Genomic DNA, 22,855 nt, shown 5'->3' on the forward strand with positions numbered 1-22,855 from the left:
ATAAGACTGTCCTGAAGGGTGCCCGCAAGATTGCGGATGAGTGCCCCAGAGATGTAATTATTGAGTAAACTCGCAATGTGTTATCCTGTGCGCTGAAAACTTTGTTCATATGCGCTAAGCAATGCTTATTGATTTAAAATATTAGCTTCTGTGCGGCCATTTTTAAAAAAATCTGAGAGATGGCAAGTCGTCGGCTTCAGCCCCCATGCCACGAGTGCTGGGGTGTTCGGGATAAACTTGAGCACTCTTGTTCCCATTTTTGGGTCCATCTAGGGAGGCGCTCAACACAACGAACAAGGCAACTGGACTTATAATGCTTGAACACTCTCACTTAGCCATAGAATTCTATAATTTTAAATTTCGGCGAAGCACCTAGTATTCGGAAGACCGAGTTCGGGGCGCTATCCACGCCTTGGCCGGACATTATCCCGTTCTTCGCTCGAAGCGGCATAAGTCTTTAGGGACTCGAAAAGACCTCTCGAACATCGACTAGTCTCTCGCCTTATCATGCCAGTCAGTTTTAGCTTTCTCCACTGAGGCGCTCGCCCAGCTCAACCCGGGCGCAATCGCAGTGGCTTTCCTAGTGCTACCTTAGCCGACAGAACGGAATGTAAAGTACCAAAACATGGGAACCGGGCAAACCCAACTATTGACCCAAGACATGATTCGGAGCCGATTCATATAATGCTATAAGTTCGGGGTGCCACACTTGTGAAAGTGTTCGGACTTATCACACCACAATATGGGGAACATAAGCCCCTGGTGTATTCGGCCGTACCACAATATACGGGTGCAAGATGTCATTAATGAACATATATGTAAAGTAATGCAATTATAGGCAAAAAGTGCTGCATTATTTATTCAAGGAATTCTGCTATGAGTGCGGAATGATACAAATAGTGCGGTAAGCAAGGGATTGGACTATTTAAACATGTCCCCCTCCAGGGGTGGGCTGCGGACTGGTGTATAAAATCAAATTTAATGCTCGTAATGGAGACCACCTGAGTGTTCATCGCAGCCTTGTTCCCTCCCTGGCTGTTGCATCGTCAGTTCGGCGGGTTCACCGCCGGACAGGGCCTCTGGTGAACGGAGTCCTGTGTATAAAAAGAAGGAAAATAAAAAATAAAAAGAGCGACACACTTGGGAGCCCCTGGTGTGGTCAAGCCGCACTCTAGGTCTGTTGTGGTCGTGCCCCCCCCTATGCCCATGGTATCTCCAGAGCGTAATGATGTACGCGGATAGCTGGTCTTACAATCCTGCGAGGGCTGGGGTTGGGGCCGCATTGCTACGCGTGCTCGGAACGTGCCAGGTGGTCTTGGTTGATGTTGCTCCGGGCGCGTTTGGCTGTGTCCGGTCGTTTAACGGCCGGACTCAAAAATTGCCTTAGAAGGCTGCTCTTTACTTCTGCCGCGAGAGCCGCTGTATGTTCCTCCATTCGGAGGGAGCGTTCTGTATTTCCATTGACCGTAATGACTCCACGAGGGCCTGGCATCTTGAGCTTGAGGTATGCATAATGCGGCACCGCGTTGAAGTTTGCGAACGCGGTTCGTCCGAGCAGAGCGTGATAGCCGCTACGGAATGGGACTATGTCGAAGATTAACTCCTCGCTCCGGAAATTATCCGGGGATCCGAAGACCACTTCCAGCGTGACTGAGCCTGTACAATTAGCTTCAACACCTGGTATGACGCCTTTGAAGGTCGTCTTTGTAGGTTTAATCCTTGAGGGGTCTATGCCCATCTTGCGCACTGTATCCGGATAAAGCAGGTTCAGGCTACTGCCGCCGTCCATCAGGACTCTCGTGAGGTGAAATCCATCGACGATTGGGTCTAAAACCAATGCGGCGAATCTGCCATGGCGGATACTGGTCGGATGGTCTCTTCGATCAAAAGTGATCGGGCAAGAGGACCATGGATTGAACTTCGGGGCGACTGGCTACATCGCATATACGTCCCTTAGTGCACGCTTCTGCTCCCTCTTGGGTATATGGGTTGCGTATATCATATTTACCGTGCGCACTTGTGGGGGAAACCCTTCTGTCCTCTATTGTTCGGCGGCCGGGTCTCTTCCTCGTCATTGCTATGCAGCCCCTTGTCACTATTTTCAGCAATTAACTTGCCTGCGTGCTTGAATACCCAACAATCTCTGTTGGTGTGGTTAGCTGGCTTTTCGGGGGTGCCATGTATCTGGCATGAGCGGTCGAGTATTTGGTCCAAATTGGACGGACCCGGAGTGGTTCTTTTGAATGGATTCTTCCGTTGACCGGGTTTAGAGCCTCGGAATCCGGCGTTGACTGCCGTATCCTCATTGTTGTCGCCGTTAACGCAGCGTTTGTTTTTGCTTCGACGCGACCTGCCGTTGTGGTCCTTAGTATCCGGACTGCCAGCATTTTTACTGAGGTTGTTGCTACGAGCTAGCCAGCTATCCTCTCCCACACAGAAGCGGGTCATTAATGATGTGAAGGCTGCCATGGATTTCGGCTTTTCCTGTCCTAGGTGCCGGGCTAGCCATTCATCGTGGATGTTATGTTTGAAGGCTGCGAGGGCCTCTACATCCGGACAGTCGACGATTTGATTTTTCTTTGTTAAGAACCGTGTCCAGAACTGTCTAGCCGATTCATCTGGCTGCTGAATTATGTGGCTTAGGTCATCGGCGTCTGGTGGTCGCACATATGTGCCCTGGAAGTTGTCGAGGAATGCGGCTTCCAGGTCTTCCCAACACCCAATTGACTCTGCGGGCAAGCTGCTGAGCCAATGCCGAGCTGGTCCTTTACGCTTGAGTGGGAGATACTTGATGGCGTGGAGATCGTCGCTGCGGGCCATATGGATGTGAAGGAGATAATCTTCGATCCAAACCGCGGGGTCGGTCGTGCCATCGTAGGATTCAATGTTTACGGGTTTAAACCCTTCAGGGATTTGATGATCCATTACTTCGACAGTGAAGCAGAGCGGGTGTGCGGCGCCTCTGTATTGAGCAATATCACGACGTAGCTCAAGGGAGCGTTGTCTGCTGTGTTCGGCCCGGCCGGAGTTGTTGTATCCGGCTCGACGGTATTCGTCGTGGGTCGTGGGGCGCCCACGTGATCCATATATAGATATGGATTGTCTTGCCTTGTCCTCCAATATATCCCGCAAGTCCGGCGCGTTCCCCCGTGACTTCGTACTTTTCGAGCGATGCCGGGGTACGGTCTTGATGGAGGGCCTGGATGCCTCTCTATCGTGACCACGGGGTGGTCGGTCGGCCGTATTATGCACTGGTGATGAAGGTACGTATGCTTCCTCCTCTAATCGGGGGAGCAACTTGCATTTTGGGTAGCTCTTGGAGGGGCGTTCGAGTTCATACTCTTCGGCCGCGAGGACCTCGGTCCATCTGTCGGCTAGCAGGTCTTGGTCAGCTTGAAGCTGCTGCTGCTTTTTCTTTAGGCTATTTGCCGTGGCGATAAGCCTGCGTTTAAAACACTCTTGTTCGACGGGATCCTCCGGCACATCGAATTCGTCGTCGTCGAGGCTTGCCTCGTCTCCGGAGGGAGGTATGTAATTATCATCCTCGACCTCTTCGTCTGCCGCTCTCTCGTGAGGGCTTGCTTCTGCATCCTCCTGCGCTGAATCTTGCTGGAGGGGGTTGTCTTCAGCACTCTCTAGGGTGTTATTATCTCCAGTGTCGGAATCTCCATTGTTGCTGTGGCGGGATTTAGACCGGCGCCGTTGACGTTGGCGCTTGGGTTGTTTCTTTGATGAATCGGCCTCCGCTGCTTCTTTGTCGTCCCCATCTTTTGGGGTGTCCACCATGTATATGTCATATGACGAGGTGGTCTTCCAGTTCCCTGTAGGCGCTGGTTCTTGATTGTCTCCGGCATCGTCGTCCATGCCGTCGATGTCTTCGGAGTCGTAGTCTAGCATGTCGGTTAAATCGTCGACAGTGGCTACAAATTCAATGGTGGGTGGGTTTTGAATTTCTTCGACATCCGCATCCCAACCATCCTGGCCGTAGTCCGGCCAGGGCTCTCCAGATAGCGAGAGATGCTTTAGCGAATTTAGGATGTCGCCAAAGGGTGAGTGTTGGAAGATGTCCGCGGTGGTGAACTCCATGATCGGCGCCCAATCAGATTCGATTGGCAGGGGCACGGGAGGTTCGGAGTCCGGCAAGGAGTCCGGCGCCTGGGAGTCACAAGCTTTATAAGGGACAGGGTCGGTATTCGGCTCCATCGCCGTGGACATCGCAGCCCCCGAGGCGGTGTCCAGCCACCCGTCCTCGATCTGCGCAATCGGCTCCAGACTATGGGTCGGAGCGGATTCGTGTGCGGCCTCCAAGGTACTGTCCGGCGGCAGAGTTAGATCATGCCCATCGTGACAGTGCGGCACGCTCGGCTGCGGCTCGGATCCATCGAAGATCAAGTCTCCGCGGATATCCGCCGTGAAGTTTAAGCTTCCAAATCTGACTTGATGGCCAGGGGCGTAGCTTTCGATCTGCTCCAGATGGCCAAGTGAATTGGCCCGCAGTGCGAAGCCGCCGAACACGAAGATCTGTCCAGGGAGAAGAGTCTCACCCCGGACAGCGTTGTTATTGATTGAAGAAGCCATCAAGCCTATTGGTGACGACACAGAGGAACTCTCAATGAAAGCACCAATGTCGGTGTCAAAACCAGCGGATCTCGGGTAGGGGGTCCCGAACTATGCGTCTAGGCGGATGGTAACAGGAGACAAGGGACACGATGTTTTTACCCAGGTTCGGGCCCTCTCGATGGAGGTAAAACCCTACTCCTGCTTGATTGATATTAATGATATGGGTAGTACAAGAGTGGATCTAACACGAGATCAAGGAGGCTAAACCCTAGAAGCTAGCCTATGGTTGTCACACCCTAGCTAGTTCATGCATTAGAGTGTTGCATCATGTCTATTCTTTCATCAGAAACTTGAAATGGGGATGACAGAACCCCCAGCCCCCTCTGAAACAACTAGGGTTTACTAAAAATATTTTCAATGAACCTGAAATGCCCTTCTAAAATGTCCATCATTTTTGTCTTGGTTCAGAACCTCTGCGAAAAGTGATGCACAGTTTTCTAGGTTATCCTAAGGTCTTTGAATTAATTCATAAGTATTTGAGTTTGGGCATTTAAATTATATAAATTATTTTGAATGCTCAAATATTTCCAAACTAAAATGTTCCTTGCTGGAAATATTCCAACTAAGGACCAGGTGCAGTTTGGTGAGTTTTGGAGTTGTCTAGGTATTTTTAGTAATTCAACAAACTTACAGAATAAAAACAGAAACAGAAAAACAGGGAAAACTTACCTGGCGCCACCCAGAGGCCCACCTGCCGGCCCAGCCCAGCCACCGCTCCAGCGAGCTGCTTGGCTTGGCCAGGCAGGCAGGCAGGTGCCCGACAAGGGCCGTAGCGTGCGCCACGCAGCTGCCTGTCACCCTGCTTCACCCCCTCGCCTCGCTGCTGGATTGGATGATCTCCACGTTGTGCCGTGAACCCCCAGGACACCTCCATTCTTCCCCAGCTCCTCTCCCTCGCTGCTGGATTGGTAGTCGCACTCTCCATCAACCTCGCGCCGCGCCACCATGTCCAGGAGCTTCGCCACCCTCTACTCCTTCGAGCTAGCCGAGCCCCGAGCGCTCGCGTGCCCCGAGGCCACCGCACTGACCTCGACCGAACCGCCTTCGCCGGAGATCCCCTTCTCCGTCGCCGCCGCACCAGCTCGTCCCCGACCGCGTCGTCCGCTCCCTCGAGATCACCGTGAGCCTGGCTACCCTCTCCCCCTTTCCTTTCTCGCTCTGGTGCACAACCACGAGCACACGTAGCTCACCCGCACGCACCGCCGCGGAGCTCGTCGCCGACGTGCCTCCGGCTAACCACCGGCCACCCCACCATGTCTAACGCACTCACCGCGTCCCCAGGGGCCCAACGCACCTCACCATGGGCCTCGCTGAGCCCCGTAGCGTCGGATCCATCTTCACCCGACTCCGGCAACCGCCAAAGTCGTCGCCGGCGACGTTTCCGGCCACCACGAGCTCAACCACCACCACCAATAGCCGCGGCTCGGTCCCAGCTACCCGTAGATACTCTCCGCCGCCCATTTGGTTGCGGGAGTGCACAAAAGCACTCTCGCCGCCGCGTTCGGCCTCGCCGGCGGCTAGACGCCGGCGTGGTTGACTTTGACTTTGACTAGGGTGGGTCTAGTTTGACTCCCCTGAGTCTATGACAAGTGGGACCCCCTCTGCTAATTAACCTAGATTAGTTTAAACTAAATTAAGTTATTTTAATTAACTACTGACATGCGGGACCCACTGGTCAGTTTGACCTGGACCAGCCTGTTGACCTGCTGAGGTCAGCATGACTTCATGCTGACGCAGTAATCCTTTTCTGGAATTAAAATAAATCCAGAATGATTTATAAATTCCAGAAAATTCCCCAAACTTCAAAAATTCATAGTAAATCATCTGTAACTCCAAATGCAAAGTTTTATATATGAAAAATGATCAGAAAAATCCAATCTATCCATCTGTACTGGTTTCATGCATGTTTAAGCAAGCTAACCTGATGTTTAGAGCAGAACTAGATTAAGCGCTTATAAAGGGCCATGTATGAGTTTGAAACTTGAATCTTTGATTCAAAATGATTCAAACCCATCTGGTTATGGTTGCATTAGCCCAACACACTCATATTGCCATGTTTCATGCATGCATCATATTGTTGCATATTGTTTGGTAATGTTGTGTATTGGTGCTCTTTGCGGCAGGTCCTGCCCCTGAGGAGTATCGAGACTACCCCAATGAAGAACAATATCAGTGCATCGACCCATCAGGAAAGCAACCAACAATTTGATCATATTGATACAATCCCATGTTCTCGCTCCTGCTCTCTTTTACTGCAATAAGACAACGCGTTTCAAACTGCTGTGTGCTACGGTAGTTGAACCCATTTCCTCTGCATGACCTGTCATTGCCACAGTAACTAGATGAAACCCACTAGCATGTGTAGGAGTTGATTGAGCCATATGTATGTGTTGTTCCTACCTTGCTATGCCTGCTATGCTTAGAGTCGTGTCAGGCCTGGTTCATCTGGGTGATGGGCTAGAGTGAAATGATCATGCCGGTAATGAGAGTGATGTGGTGAACACGTTTTGGTAAAGGTATCGATGAGAGGCCATATAGGAGTACATGGTGGGTTGTTTCATTGAAGCCGACCTTAAGCACTGAGATCTGTATGCGAGATTTAAGATTCAGCTACTACCATGCATTGGTCCCTGAAATTTGACCCCGCTCTACTTCTTATTCACTTTAGTCCTCTGTCCAGGAGTTGCAAGTAGTTTCTGGTGTTTGTAGCCTACTGGAGGCCGTGGACAGCGCTGACCGTAGGGGTGGGCTGTGATGCGGTAGGTACGTGGCACGGTGTACCGGATACCCGTTAGGTATCTCGGGAACCCTGTACACATTGTTCGGGGCCGTATGGCAAACCTCGGCCGGACTCCCTGCGGATGGAACCTGGATAGGCGATAAACCTGGACTAGAGACTTAGGTGTTTAGGTAGGTCGTGGTCTACACCCACGTCGGCTTTCGCTTGAAGTCTGCCGAGCACATGTCGTGTGCAGACGCTAAGTGGTGGAAACATGTATGAAGAAGTACACCCCTGCAGGGTTAACATTATCTATTCGAATAGCCGTGTCCGTGGTAAAGGACTACTTGGCTGCTTATACAGTTCATAGACAAGTAAAAGGATACTACTGAAAATCTCAAGATAACCGTGAGTGCCGAGGATGGCTCTTCCGTAGGATGACGGAGGTGGATCCTCGGTGGTGTATTGAAGTGGTGAGTAGTGGACTCATGTGCGCAAAACCATTTCAAGTTGGTGTATCGTAGGATAGCTTAGCCAAGAGTCAAAGCTGGCTTGCTGCAATAACCCCACCAACCCTTCTTGACAATGTGCATGTATGTCGGATCTGATGTAAGTCTTGCTGAGTACCTTTGTACTCATGTTGCTTTAATTTACATTTTCAGAAGACGCTTCAACCCCTTCTGATGGGTTCTTCGTAGACATTGACATCGATGAGTAGACTGAGGCCCAGGTGGTGATCCTGAGCTTGTGAAGGACCACGTAGTATAGCCAGGCTTTCCAAGCCTCTTTGATTTTACTAGTTGTCTGTAGTCAGACAAGTTACTTCCGCTGCTGGCTTGTATGACTGTATGACTTGAATGCTGGGTCGTGTGACCCGTACTTGTGTGTATGCTATGTATGGCTCTCCAAGCCCTTAAATAAAGTACTTGTGTTGTAGAGTCATGTTGTGATGCCTTGTTGTATTTGCACATATCGAGCATATTGTGTGTATGATTGAAATGCTTGGTATGTGTGGGATCTGGCTATCTAGTTGTTTATTCTTAGTAGCCTCTCTTACCGGGAAATGTCTCCTAGTGTCTCCACTGAGCCTTGGTAGCTTGCTACTGCTCTGGGACACTTAGGCTGGCCGGCATGTGTCCTTCTTCGTTCCTGTGTCTGTCCCTTCGGGGAAATGTCACGCGATGGATATCGGAGTCCTGTTAGCCCGCTACAGCCCGGTTTACCGGAGTCCTGCTAGCCCAGTGCTATAGCCCGGATTCACTTGTTGATGACCGACAGGTTCGATGCTAGGTCATTGATGCCTGTCCCTGTAAGTCTGTGCCACTTCGGGTTTACGACTAGCCATGTCAGCCCGGGCTCTTTACCATATGGATTCTAGCGACACTATCATATACGTGTGCCAAAAGGCGCAAACGATCCCGGGCAAAGGTAAGACGACACCCGTGGGAATACCGTGCGTGAGGCCGCAAAGTGATATGAGGTGTTACATGCTAGATCGATGTGGCATCGAGTCGGGGTCCTGACAGCGTTGGCATGAGAGCCAGACTGCCTGTAGGTTCTCCAAGCCAAACTGGTCGATGTTGAGTCTAGAATTTCTTTAGTTATATTTAGGGGAATTGTTTGTGGGATGGAACGTAAGGCTCTTTTTACTCCTCTATCTCATGACATTCTGATCTGAGTCAGTCTATTCTTCCACCGGGGGTTAAGGAATTAGGATCTCCTCTCTCTATCAGGTTCACGTGTTACTAATCAGTAGTACCTTATAGGTTTGATGGATACAAGCCTAGTTCAGTTCTACTACCCCATTATGTTGCTAAGCTGGACCCAGAACCTTGATATGATGTTGTTGAGTGTCTATGCAATTCTTTGTCAAATGCCTCAAAATCCTTTTTGAGCATTTACAGCCGTTATGCTGTCCAATTTCTGCTAGGAATCTTAATGCCTTGTGTTTATCATGTTCCAGATGGCGACCCGTCCTCAGAATCAATTGGTTCGTTTGACTTGATGTTTAGATGTACCCGGCCATACTGCCATGTTGTCAGGGTAATGAATGAGGCAGGGTACCATTGGTATCCTGAGTACACGGTCGAAGAGCAATTCCGAGACTTTAATCAAAGTCAATATCTTTGCACTGTCAAGATATTTCCATCTTATCCTGGATCTACCGAGCCCCTTCACTGCTCCTATGGACTCGGGGTTACTATTGAGATGGCTGTGCAGGATGCTGCCTACTCTATGATGACCATCATGCGAGTCAGAACTGGCCTATTTCGGGACTCTGATTTCCGGTATATGCCAGCATCACTTCCGAGAGCACAAGGGTATCTCCAGGCTATCTATGCTGACTCCACTCAGGAGGATTCACGGACCCGCACCACTACACAGTTGCTTGAAGACAAGGACCGTGAAAATCAGGCCTTGAGACTAGAGCTTTTCAATACCCGTGCTGATCATTGGCCACTTTGACTCGGTTTGCACTGGCTGTGCAAGCTGGATATATGGATATGCGAGATCTCTATCCTGTGAGATCTGCTCTGCCAAATGTGATGGATTGGCGTGATGTAGGAGGCATCACCCCACCTTGTGGTCCCCGCAGGCCACCGTTTATTGGTCCAAGACCTCATCCTAGCCCCTATGGTCCACAAGCTCCACGGGACCGACTGTTTCCGGATGATCACGTTGAGCTTCCAGGCTATGGAGGTGACTTCTATGAAGACTACTACAGAGCTGTCTGAGTTAGTAGTAGTATCACTAGTATCGTACTAGCTGTATCGTCCACCGTCCTGCGTGACTCGTGGGATATGACTTAGCTTGTACCGCCTTCCGGAGGTGTAGAAAAATAATGTATAGGAGCTCAGAATGCCTCCGATGAGATGTAATCCTCTTTTTTCACCATAGTAGTACTTTGTTTGGTTCTGTACTAAACTTTGTATGGTGTGTATGACGATGGAATAAAAGAAGCAGTTTCTGTATCTACCATGTCATACGGATGATCATCTTACATTCCAAGTTATCCGTTACATTCTACATTTCTATGTCAAAGTCCTATCATCCTGGACTAAACCATTGTTTTGTTTCTTAGGATGGTTAACACCCGCACCAACCCTGCTCCCCCAGAGCAGGCCGAAGGCAGCAGAGTTGGGGGAACAAACCTGCCTCCACCGCCCTCTCTGGCCCAAGTTATGCTGGAAGCCGAGAGAAACAAGAGGGAGACTAACCGTTTGTTGGAGTGCATCGAGCAAAACATAGCACACCATCAGAGGAATAACTTGGTGTCACTCAGTGATTTCATCAAGTTACATCCACCCACTTTTCACCACTCCGTCGAGCCTCTCGACGCCGATGACTGGCTTCGCAGTATTACTCACAAACTGCGTTCTGCGCTAGTAGCTGAGGCTGACAAGGTCACCTTTGCTGCATATCATCTTGAAGGCCCCGCCAGTCTATGGTGGGAGAACTATGGAGCTATGCGCCCAGCGGGCCATGTCACTACTTGGGCTGAATTCAACGAGGCTTTTCGTGAACATCACATTCCGGAGGGTCTCATGGACCATAAATGTGAGGAGTTCTGCAGTTTCACTCAAGGCCGACTCTCTGTGGATGCTTACAGCAGGGAGTTCAGTAACCTTGCACGATATGCAACTCAGGAAGTCTCTACTGATGCCAAGAAGCAAGCAAGGTTCCGTAAGGGACTTAGTCCTGAGCTTCGCCGTGACCTCCGTCTGCATGAGTGCACATCTTTTCAGAAGCTTGTTAACAAATCCATCAGTGCTGAGTCTGGTCAGACTGATTATGAAGCAACACGCAAGCATGGCCCTGACATGGGTTCCTCATCCGGTGCTGGTCCTCAGAAGCGCCGCGTGTGGGTGCCTAACACTGCCCTGCCAGCCAGGTTCACACCGAGGACATCCTTTCAGGCGCCTCGCCCCGCTCAACAGTTTGCACCAGCCAAGCCCTATGGTGGTCCAACCAACAATGCTCCTTCACGTACCAGCTCTGTGACTTGCTTTAAATGTGGGGAATCGGGCCACTATCTGCGCGAGTGTCCCCAGACCAACCCCAACCAATGTGGAAAAGCTGTTGGCTATGGCAAGCCGACAGGAAAAGTGTTCTACGCCAAGCTGGCCACCGCTGCACGTGGCCATGTCAACTGTATCTCTGCCGAAGAAGCTCAAGAGGATCCCAACGTCGTTCTTGGTACGCTCCTTGTTAATTGCCACCTGGCATCTGTTCTTTTCGATACAAGAGCATCTCATTCATTTATATCCGAGACATATGCTCGTCTGCATAACACCACATTCTGTGAGATGCCCACCTCTATGGTAATTCAAACCCCGGGATCCAAATGGCAAACTTCTAGAGTAAGCCATGGGAATGAAATTCAAGTCGACAGACTTGTTTTTCTCGCATCTTTGATAGCCCTCAAATCTTCGGATATTAATATCATTTTGGCCATGGACTGGATGTCAGCCCATCATGCTAAAATTGATTGTTTCTCTAGGACTGTTCAACTCACGCATCCTTCGGGAAAGATTGTCAACGTCTTGACCCGAATAGCCAAGCGACAACTATATTCTCTTAACGCCAGTCCTTTGCCAGACCTTGAGGACGTTCCGGTAGTCCGTGACTTTCCGGATGTCTTCCCAGAGGAATTGCCAGGTGTTCCACCTGACAGAGATGTTGAGTTCGTGATAGATCTCATCCCAGGAACTGTCCCAATTGCTAGAAGACCCTATAAGACGGCACCACTAGAACTAGCCGAGCTTAAGAAACAACTCGATGAGTCCTTGAAAAAGGGTTTCATCTGACCTAGTTCGTCTCCATGGGCTTGCCCCGTCCTCTTCGTCAAGAAGAAGGATGGTATGGACCGGATGGTTGTAGATTATCGACCCGTCAACTTGGTCACAATCAAGAACAAGTATCCGCTCCCCAGGATCAACGACCTGTATGATCAGCTCGCTGGATCCTCAATCTTCTCTAAAATGGATTTGAGGTTGGGCTACCATCAAATCAAAATCCGGAACGGGGACATTCCTAAAACGGCTTTTGTTACTCGCTATGGCCAATACGAGTACACCGTCATGTCCTTTGTTTTAACCAACGCTCCAGCCACTTTCTCTCGCTTAATGAACTCAATCTTCATGGAGTATTTGGATAAATTCGTCGTGGTTTACCTCGACGATATACTCATCTACTCCAAGAATGAGGAAGAACATGCCGAACATCTAAGTCTAGTGTTGATGAAACTTCGAGAGCATCGCCTTTATGCCAAGTTCTCCAAATGCGAATTTTGGTTGCAAGAAGTGACCTATCTAGGACATGTAATTTCTGGTAAAGGTATTGCTGTTAATCCCGAGCGAGTTCAAGCCGTCCTTAATTGGACTCCACCTGAATCGGTCAAGCAAGTTTGGAGTTTCCTTGGCTTAGCGAGCTATTGTCGCCGCTTTGTCGAGAACTTCTCTAAAGTTGCCAAACCTCTAACTGAACTCCTCAAGAAGGATAACAAGTTCGAGTGGACTCCACAATGTGAGCACAACTTTCAGGAACTGAAAAGACGCCTGACATCTGCTCCCGTATTGGTACCACCAGATTTCTCTAAGGACTTTGTTATTTATTGCGACGCCTCGCGACAAGGACTAGGTTGCATTCTCATGCAAGATCGACACGTAATTGCTTACGCTTCACGGCAATTGCACCCACATGAGGAGAATTATCCTACTCATGATCTAGAGCTCGCAGCTGTAGTCTATGCACTTAAAACCTGGCGACATTACCTCCTCGGTAATCGTTGCGAGATCTTCACCGATCACCAAAGTCTGAAGTACATCTTCACCCAACCGGATTTGAATCTCAGGCAAAGACGTTGGGTTGAGTTGATCACCGATTTCGACTTAGGGATAACTTACACCCCAGGAAAGGCCAACGTCATGGCTGATGCACTAAGTCGTAAACCTTATTGTAACAATCTGATGTTACAACAAAGTCAACCGCTTCTCCATGAGGAATTTCGGAAGCTTAACCTTCACATTGTTCCTCAAGGATTTCTTTCCACCTTGGTGGCGAAACCTACTCTTACGGATCAAATCATCGCTGCCCAAAAGCGAGATAAAGGAATATCTAGGATCAAGGAGAACATTGCTAGCGGTGGTGCTAGATGTTTCTCCACAAATGATCATGGTGTTGTGTATTTTGAGAACCGTTTAGTGGTTCCCAAGAACCAGCATCTACGGCAGTTGATCCTTAAGGAGGCTCATGAATCTCCTCTCACCATTCATCCCGGTAGTACTAAGATGTATCAGGACCTACGCCAGAGGTTCTGGTGGACTAGGATGAAGAGAGACATTGCTCAGTTTGTTGCTAGTTGCGACGTCTGTCGTCGTGTAAAAGCAGAGCATCAGCGGCCTACTGGCACCCTTCAACCCTTAGCTATTCCTGAATGGAAATGGGATAAAATTGGTACGGATTTCATCACCGGTTTTCCCAGGACCAAGAGAGGGAATAACGCTATCTTCGTCGTTATCGACCGTCTTTCCAAGGTAGCCCATTTCTTACCTGTTCGCGAGAGTATAACCGCTAGTCAATTAGCAGACTTGTACATCTCCCGAATAGTGTCTCTCCATGGTGTTCCATTGGAAATTAACTCGGATCGAGGAAGTCTTTTCACCTCTCGATTTTGGGAAAGTTTCCAAAATGCTATGGGAACCCGCCTTTCCTTTAGCACTGCCTTTCACGCTCAATCAAGTGGTCAGGTAGAACGTGTCAATCAGATTCTAGAAGACATGCTTCGAGCTTCTGTTATCTCATTTGGAATGGATTGGGAGAAATGCCTTCCATTTGCTGAATTTGCTTATAACAACAGCTATCAATCTAGCTTGGGTAAAGCCCCTTTTGAAGTTCTCTATGGACGAAGGTGTCGAACGCCTCTTAACTGGTCAGGAACCGGGGAAAGACAATTCTTTGGCCCGGACATGATCCAGGAAGCAGAAGAGCAAGTTCGCATTGTTCGTGAAAAGTTGAAAACAGCCCAATCTCGTCAAAAGAGTCAATACGACCGAGAACATAAGGCTATGACTTTTGAGGTTGACGAGAAGGCTTACCTTCGGGTTACTCATCTGAAGGGAACCCATCGCTTCGGTATCAAGGGCAAATTGGCTCCTCGTTACATTGGACCCCTTCGCATTCTCGCTAAACGAGGAGAAGTTGCCTACCAATTGGAACTACCTCCGCATATCTCCAGAGTCCATGATGTCTTCCACGTTTCACAACTCAGGCGTTGCTTCTCGGATCCTATCCGTGGAGTGGACCACGAAACGCTTGATCTTCAAGATAATCTTACGTATCGAGAGTACCCCGTTCGTATCCTCGATCAAGCCGAGCGTACCACTCGACGTCATAATATCAAGTTTCTCAAGGTTCAATGGTCGCACCATTCTGAGAAGGCAGCAACTTGGGAAAGGGAGGATCGTCTTCGACTTGAGTACCCCGCCTTCTTTCCGGAGGAACCTAAATCTCGAGACGAGATTCTTTTGAGTGGGGGTGAGTTGTCACACCCTAGCTAGTTCATGCATTAGAGTGGTGCATCATGTCTATTCTTTCATCAGAAACTTGAAATGGGGATGACAGAACCCCCAGCCCCCTCTGAAACAACTAGGGTTTACTAAAAATATTTTCAATGAACCTGAAATGCCCTTCTAAAATGTCCATCATTTTTGTCTTGGTTCAGAACCTCTGCCAAAAGTGATGCACTATTTTCTAGGTCACCCTAAGGTCTTTGAATTAATTCATAAGTATTTGAGTTTGGCCATTTAAATTATATAAATTATTTTGAATGCTCAAATATTTCCAAACTAAAATGTTCCTTGCTGGAAATATTCCAACTAAGGACCAGGTGCAGTTTGGTGAATTTTGGAGTTGTCTAGGTATTTTTAGTAATTCAACAAACTTACAAAATAAAAACAGAAACAGAAAAACAGGGAAAACTTACCTGCCGCCACACAGAGGCCCACCTATCGGCCCAGCCCAGCCACCGCTCCAGCGAGCTGCTTGGCTTGGCCAGGCAGGCAGGCAGGTGCTCGACGGCGGCCGCTGCGTGCGCCACGCAGCTGCCCGTCGCCCTGCTTCACCCCCTCGCCTCGCTGCTGGCTTGGATGATCTCCACGTCGTGTCGTGAACCCCCAGGACACCTCCATTCTTCCCCAGCTCCTCTCCCTCGCTCTCCCACACCATGGCCGACGCCACCGCCGCCGCACCCTCGCCGTAGTCGCGCTCTCCGTCAACCTCGCACCGCGCCATCGTGTCCAGGAGCTTTGCCACCTTCTACTCCTTCGAGCTAGCCGAGCCCCGAGCGCTCGCGTGCCCCGAGGCCACCGCACTGACCTCGACCGAACCGCCTTCGCCGGAGATCCCCTTCGCCGTCGCTGCCGCACTAGCTCGTCCCCGACCGCGTCGTCCACTCCCTCGAGATCACCGTGAGCCTGGCTACCCTCTCCCCCTTTCCTTTCTCGCTCTGGTGCACCACCACGAGCACACGTAGCTCACCCGCACGCGCCGCCGCGGAGCTCGTCGCCGACGTGCCTCCGGCTAACCACCGGCCACCCCACCATGTCTAACGCACTCACCGCGTCCCCAGGGGCCCAACGCACCTCACCACGGGCCTCGCCGAGCCCCGTAGCGTCGGATCCATCTTCACCCGACTCCGGCGACCGCCAAAGTCGTCGCCGGCGACGTCTCCGGCCACCCCGAGCTCAACCACCACCACCAATAACCGCGGCTCGATCCCAGCTACCCGTAGATACTCTCTGCCGCCCATTTGGTTGCCGGAGTGCACAAAAGCACTCTCGCCGCCGCGTTCGGCCTCGCCGGCGGCTAGACGCCGACGTGGTTGACTTTGACTTTGACTAGGGTGGGTCCAGTTTGACTCCCCTGAGTCCATGACAAGTGGGACCCCCTCTGCTAATTAACCCAGATTAGTTTAAACTAAATTAAGTTAGTTTAATTAACTACTGACATGCGGGACCCACTGGTCAGTTTGACCTGGACCGGCCTGTTGACCTGCTGAGGTTAGCATGACTTCATGCTGACGCAGTAATCCTTTTTTGGAATTAAAATAAATCCAGAATGATTTATAAATTCCAGAAAATTCCCCAAACTTCAAAAATTCATAGTAAATCATCTGTAACTCCAAATGCAAATTTTATATATGAAAAATGATCAGAAAAATCCAATCTATCCATCTGTACTGGTTTCATGCATGTTTAAGCCAGCTAACCTGATGTTTAGAGCAGAACTAGATTAAGCGCTTATAAAGGGCCATGTATGAGTTTGAAACTTGAATCTTTGATTGAAAATGATTCAAACCCATCTGGTTATGGTTGCATTAGCCCAACACACTCATATTGCCATGTTTGATGCATGCATCATATTATTGCATATTGTTTGGTAATGTTGTGTATCGGTGCTCTTTGCGGCAGGTCCTGCCCCTGAGGAGTATCGAGACTACCCCAACGAAGAACAATATTAGTGCATCGACCCATCAGGCAAGCAACCAACCATTTGATCATATCGATACAATCCCATGTTCTCGCTCCTGCTCTCTTTTATTGCATTAAGATAACGCATTTCAAACTGCTGTGTGCTATGGTAGTTGAACCCATTTCCTCTGCATGACCTGTCATTGCCACAGTAACTAGATGAAACCCACTAGCATGTGTAGGAGTTGATTGAGCCATATGTATGTGTTGTTCCTACCTTGCTATGCCTGCTATGCTTAGAGTCGTGTCAGGTCTGGTTCATCTGGGTGATGGGCTAGAATGAAATGATCATGCCGGTAATGAGAGTGATGTGGTGAACACGTTTTGGTAAAGGTATCGATGAGAGGCCATGTAGGAGTACATGGTGGGTTGTTTCATTGAAGCCGACCTTAAGCACTCACATCTGTATGCGTGATTTAAGATTCAGCTACACCATGCATTGGGCCCTGAAATATGACCCCGCTCGACTTCTTATTCACTTTAGTCCTCTGTCCAGGAGTTGCAAGTAGTTTCTGGTGTTTGTAGCCTACTGGAGGCCGTGGACAGCGCTGACCGTAGGGGTGGGCTGTGATGCGGTAGGTACATGGCATAGTGTACCGGATACCCGTTAGGTATCTCGGGAACCCTGTACACATCGGTCGGGGCCGTATGGGCAACCTCGGCCGGACTCCCTGCGGATGAAACCTGGATAGGCGATAAACCTGGACTAGAGACTTAGGTGTTTAGGTAGGTCGTGGTCTACACCCACGTCGGCTTTCGCTTGAAGTCTGCCGAGCACATGTCGTGTGCAGACGCTAAGTGGTGGAAACATGTATGAAGAAGTACACCCTTGCAGGGTTAACATTATCTATTCGAATAGCCGCGTCCGCGGTAAAGGACTACTTGGTTGCTTATACAGTTCATAGACAAGTAAAAGGATACTACTGAAAATCTCAAGATAAGCGTGAGTGCCGAGGATGGCTCTTCCGTAGGATGACGGAGGTGGATCCTCAGTGGTGTATTGAAGTGGTGAGTAGTGGACTCGTGTGCGCAAAACCATTTCAAGTTGGTGTATCGTAGGATAGCTTAGCCAAGAGTCAAAGCTAGCTTGCTGCAATAACCCCACCAACCCTTCTTGACAATGTGCATGTATGTAGGATCTGATGTAAGTCTTGCTGAGTACCTTTGTACTCATGTTGCTTTAATTTACATTTTCAGAAGACGCTGCAACCCCTTCTGATGGGTTCTTCGTAGACGTTGACATCGATGAGTAGACTGAGGCCCAGGTGGTGATCCTGAGCTTGTGAAGGACCACGTAGTATAGCCAGGCTTTCCAAGCCTCTTTGATTTTACTAGTTGTCTGTACTCAGACAAGTTACTTCCGCTACTGGCTTGTATGACTCTATGACTTGAATGCTGGGTCGTGTGACCCGTACTTGTGTGTATGCTATGTATGGCTCTCCGAGCCCTTAAATAAAGTACTTGTGTTGTAGAGTCATGTTGTGATGCCTTGTTGTATTTGCACATATCGAGCATATTGTGTGTATGATTGAAATGCTTGGTATGTGTGGGATCTGGCTATCTAGTTGTTTATTCTTAGTACCCTCTCTTACCGGGAAATGTCTCCTAGTGTCTCCACTTAGCCTTGGTAGCTTGCTACTGCTCCGGGACACTTAGGCTGGCCGGCATGGGTCCTTCTTCGTTCCTGTGTCTGTCCCTTCGGGCAAATGTCACGCGATGGATACCGGAGTCCAGTTAGCCCGCTACAGCCCGGTTTACCGGAGTCCTGCTAGCCCTGTGCTACAGCCTGGATTCACTTGCTGATGACCGACACGTTCGATGCTGGGTCATGGATGCCTGTCCCTGTAAGTCTGTGCCACTTCAGGTTTACGACTAGCCATGTCAGCCCGGGCTCTTTACCATATGGTTGCTAGCGACACTATCATATACGTGTGCCAAAAGGCGCAAACGGTCCCGGGCAAAGGTAAGACGACACCCATGGGAATACCGTGCGTGAGGACGCAAAGTGATATGAGGTGTTACATGCTAGATCGATGTGGCATCGAGTCGGGGTCCTGACAGCGTTGGCATCAGAGCCAGACTGCCTGTAGGTTCTCCAAGCCAAACTGGTCGATGTTGAGTCTAGAAATTCTTTAGTTACATGTAGGGGAATTGTTTGTGGGATGGGACGTAAGGCTCTTTTTACTCCTCTATCTCATGACATTCTGATCTGAGTCAGTCTATTCTTCCACCGGGGGTTAAGGAATTAGGATCTCCTCTCTCTATCAGGTTCACGTGTTACTAATCACTAGTACCTTATAGGTTTGATGGATACAAGCCTAGTTCAGTTCTACTACCCCATTATGTTGCTAAGATGGACCCAGAACCTTCATATGATGTTGTTGAGTGTCTATGCAATTGTTTGTCAAATGCCTCAAAATACTTTTTGAGCATTTACAGCCGTTATGCTGTCCAATTTCTGCTAGGAATCTTAATGCCTTGTGTTTATCATGTTCCAGATGGCGACCCGTCCTCAGAATCAAGTGGTTCGTTTGACTCGATGATTAGATGTACCCGGCCATACTGCCATGTTGGTCAGGGTAATGACTGAGGCAGGGTACCGTTGGTATCCCGAGTACACGGTCGAAGAGCAATTCCGAGACTTTAATCAAAGTCAATATCTTTGCACTGTCAGGATATTTCCATCTTATCCTGGATCTACCGAGCCCCTTCACTGCACCTAGGGACTCGGGGTTACTATTGAGATGGCTGTGCAGGATGCTGGCTACTCTATGATGACCATCATGCAAGTCAGAACTGGCCTATTTCGGGACTCTGATTTCCGATATATGCCAGCATCACTTCCGGGAGCACAAGGGTATCTCCAGGCTATCTATGCTGACTCCACTCGGGAGGATTCACGGACCCGCACCACTGCACAGTTGCTTGAAGACAAGGACCGTGAAAATCGGGCCTTGAGACTAGAGCTTTTCAATACCCGTGCTGATCATTGGGCCACTTTGACTCGGTTTGCACCGGCTATGCAAGCTGGATATATGGATATGCGAGATCTCTATCCTGTGAGATCTACTCTGCCAGATGTGATGGATTGGCGTGATGTAGGAGGCATCACCCCACCTCGTGGTCCCTGCAGGCCACCGTTTATTGGTCCAAGACCTCATCCTAGCCCCTATGGTCCACAAGCTCCACGGGACCAACTGTTTCCGGATGATCACGTTGAGCTTCCAGGCTATGGAGGTGACTTCTATGGAGACTACTACGGAGCTGTCTGAGTTAGTAGTATCACTAGTATCGTACTAGCTGTATCGTCCACCGTCCTGCGTGACTCGTGGGATATGACTTAGCTTGTACCGCCTTCCGGAGGTGTAGAAAAATAATGTATAGGAGCTCGGAATGCCTCCGATGAGATGTAATCCTTGTTTTTCACCATAGTAGTACTTTGTTTGGTTCTGTACTAAACTTTGTATGGTGTGTATGACGATGGAATAAAAGAAGCAGTTTCTGTATCTACCATGTCATATGGATGATCATCTTACATTCCAAGTTATCCGTTACATTCTACATTTCTATGTCAAAGTCCTATCATCCCGGACTAAAATATTGTTTTGTTTCCTAGGATGGTTAACACCCGCACCAACCCTGCTCCCCCAGAGCAGGCCGAAGGCAGCAGAGTTGGGGGAACAAACCTGCCTCCACCGCGCTCTCTTGCCAAAGTTATGCTGGAAGCCGAGAGAAACAAGCGGGAGACTAACCATTTGTTGGAGCGCATCAAGCAAAACACAGCACACCATCAGAGGAATAACTTGGTGTCACTCAGTGATTTCATCAAGTTACATCCACCCACTTTTCACCACTCCGTCGAGCCTCTCGACGCCGATGACTGGCTTCGCAGTATTACTCACAAACTGCGTTCTGCACTAGTAGCTGAGGCTGACAAGGTCACCTTTGCTGCATATCATCTTGAAGGCCCCGCTAGTCTATGGTGGGAGAACTATGGAGCTATGCGCCCAGCGGGCCATGTCACTACTTGGGCTGAATTCAGCGAGGCTTTCCGTGAACATCACATTCCGGAGGGTCTCATGGACCGTAAATGTGAGGAGTTCTGCAGTTTCACTCAAGGCCGACTCTCTGTATTTCGGTAACCTTGCACGATATGCAACTCAGGAAGTCTCTACTGATGCCAAGAAGCAAGCAAGGTTCCGTAAGGGACTTAGTCCTGAGCTTCGCCGCGACCTCCGTCTGCATGAGTGCACATCTTTTCAGAAGCTTGTTAACAAAGCCATCAGTGCTGAGTCTGGTCAGACTGATTATGAAGCAACACGCAAGCATGGCCGTGACATGGGTTCCTCATCCGGTGCTGGTCCTCAGAAGCGCCGCGTGTGGGTGCCTAACACTGCCCTGCCAGCCAGGTTCACACCGAGGACATCCTTTCAGGCGCCTCGCCCCGCTCAACAGTTTGCACCAGCCAAACCTATGGTGGTCCAACCAACAATGCTCCTTCACGTACCAGCTCTGTGACTTGCTTTAAATGTGGGGAATCGGGCCACTATCTGCGCGAGTGTCCCCAGACCAACCCCAACCAATGTGGAAAAGCTGTTGGTCGTGGCAAGCCGACAGGAAAAGTGTTCTACGCCAAGCCGGCCACCGCTGCACGTGGCCATGTCAACTGTATCTCTGCCGAAGAAGCTCAAGAGGATCCCAACGTCGTTCTTGGTACGCTCCTTGTTAATTGCCACCCGGCATCTGTTCTTTTCGATACAGGAGCATCTCATTCATTTATATCCGAGACCTATGCTCGTCTGCATAACACCACATTCTATGAGATGCCCACCTCTATGGTAATTCAAACCCCGGGATCCAAATGGAAAACTTCTAGAGTAAGCCATGGGAATGAAATTCAAGTCGACAGACTTGTTTTTCTCGCATCTTTGATAGCCCTCAAATCTTCGGATATTAATATCATTTTGGGCATGGACTGGATGTCAGCCCATCATGCTAAAATTGATTGTTTCTCTAGGACTGTTCAACTCAAGCATCCTTCGGGAAAGATAGTCAACGTCTTGACCCGAATAGCCAAGCGACAACTATATTCTCTTAACGCCAGTCCTTTGCCAGACCTTGAGGACGTTCCGGTAGTCCGTGACTTTCCGGATGTCTTCCCAGAGGAATTGCCAGGTGTTCCACCTGACAAAGATGTTGAGTCCGTGATAGATCTCATCCCAGGAACTGTCCCGATTGCTAGAAGACCCTATAAGACGGCACCACTAGAACTAGCCGAGCTTAAGAAACAACTCGGTGAGTCCTTGAAAAAGGGTTTCATCCGACCTAGTTCGTCTCCATGGGCTTGCCCCGTCCTCTTCGTGAAGAAGAAGGATGGTACGGACCGGATGGTTGTAGATTATCGACCCGTCAACTTGGTCACAATCAAGAACAAGTATCCTCTCCCCAGGATCAACGACCTGTATGATCAGCTCGCTGGATCCTCAATCTTCTCTAAAATGGATTTGAGGTTGGGCTACCATCAAATCAAAATCCGGAATGGGGACATTCCTAAAACGGCTTTTGTTACTCGCTATGGCCAATACGAGTACACAGTCATGTCCTTTGTCTTAACCAACGCTCCAGCCACTTTCTCTCGCTTAATGAACTCAATCTTCATGGAGTATTTGGATAAATTCGTCGCGGTTTACCTCGACGATATACTCATCTACTCCAAGAATGAGGAAGAACATGCCGAACATCTAAGGCTAGTGTTGATGAAACTTCGAGAGCATCGCCTTTATGCCAAGTTCTCCAAATGCGAAGTTTGGTTGCAAGAAGTGACCTATCTAGGACATGTAATTTCTGGTAAAGGTATTGTTGTTAATCCCGAGCGAGTTCAAGCCGTCCTTAATTGGACTCCACCTGAATCGGTCAAGCAATTTCGGAGTTTCCTTGGCTTAGCGAGCTATTGTCGCCCCTTTGTCGAGAACTTCTCTAAAGTTGC

The sequence above is a fragment of the Triticum aestivum genome, chromosome 7B (genome assembly GCF_018294505.1).
Source record: "Triticum aestivum cultivar Chinese Spring chromosome 7B, IWGSC CS RefSeq v2.1, whole genome shotgun sequence".
In the NCBI taxonomy this organism is placed as follows: domain Eukaryota; kingdom Viridiplantae; phylum Streptophyta; class Magnoliopsida; order Poales; family Poaceae; genus Triticum; species Triticum aestivum.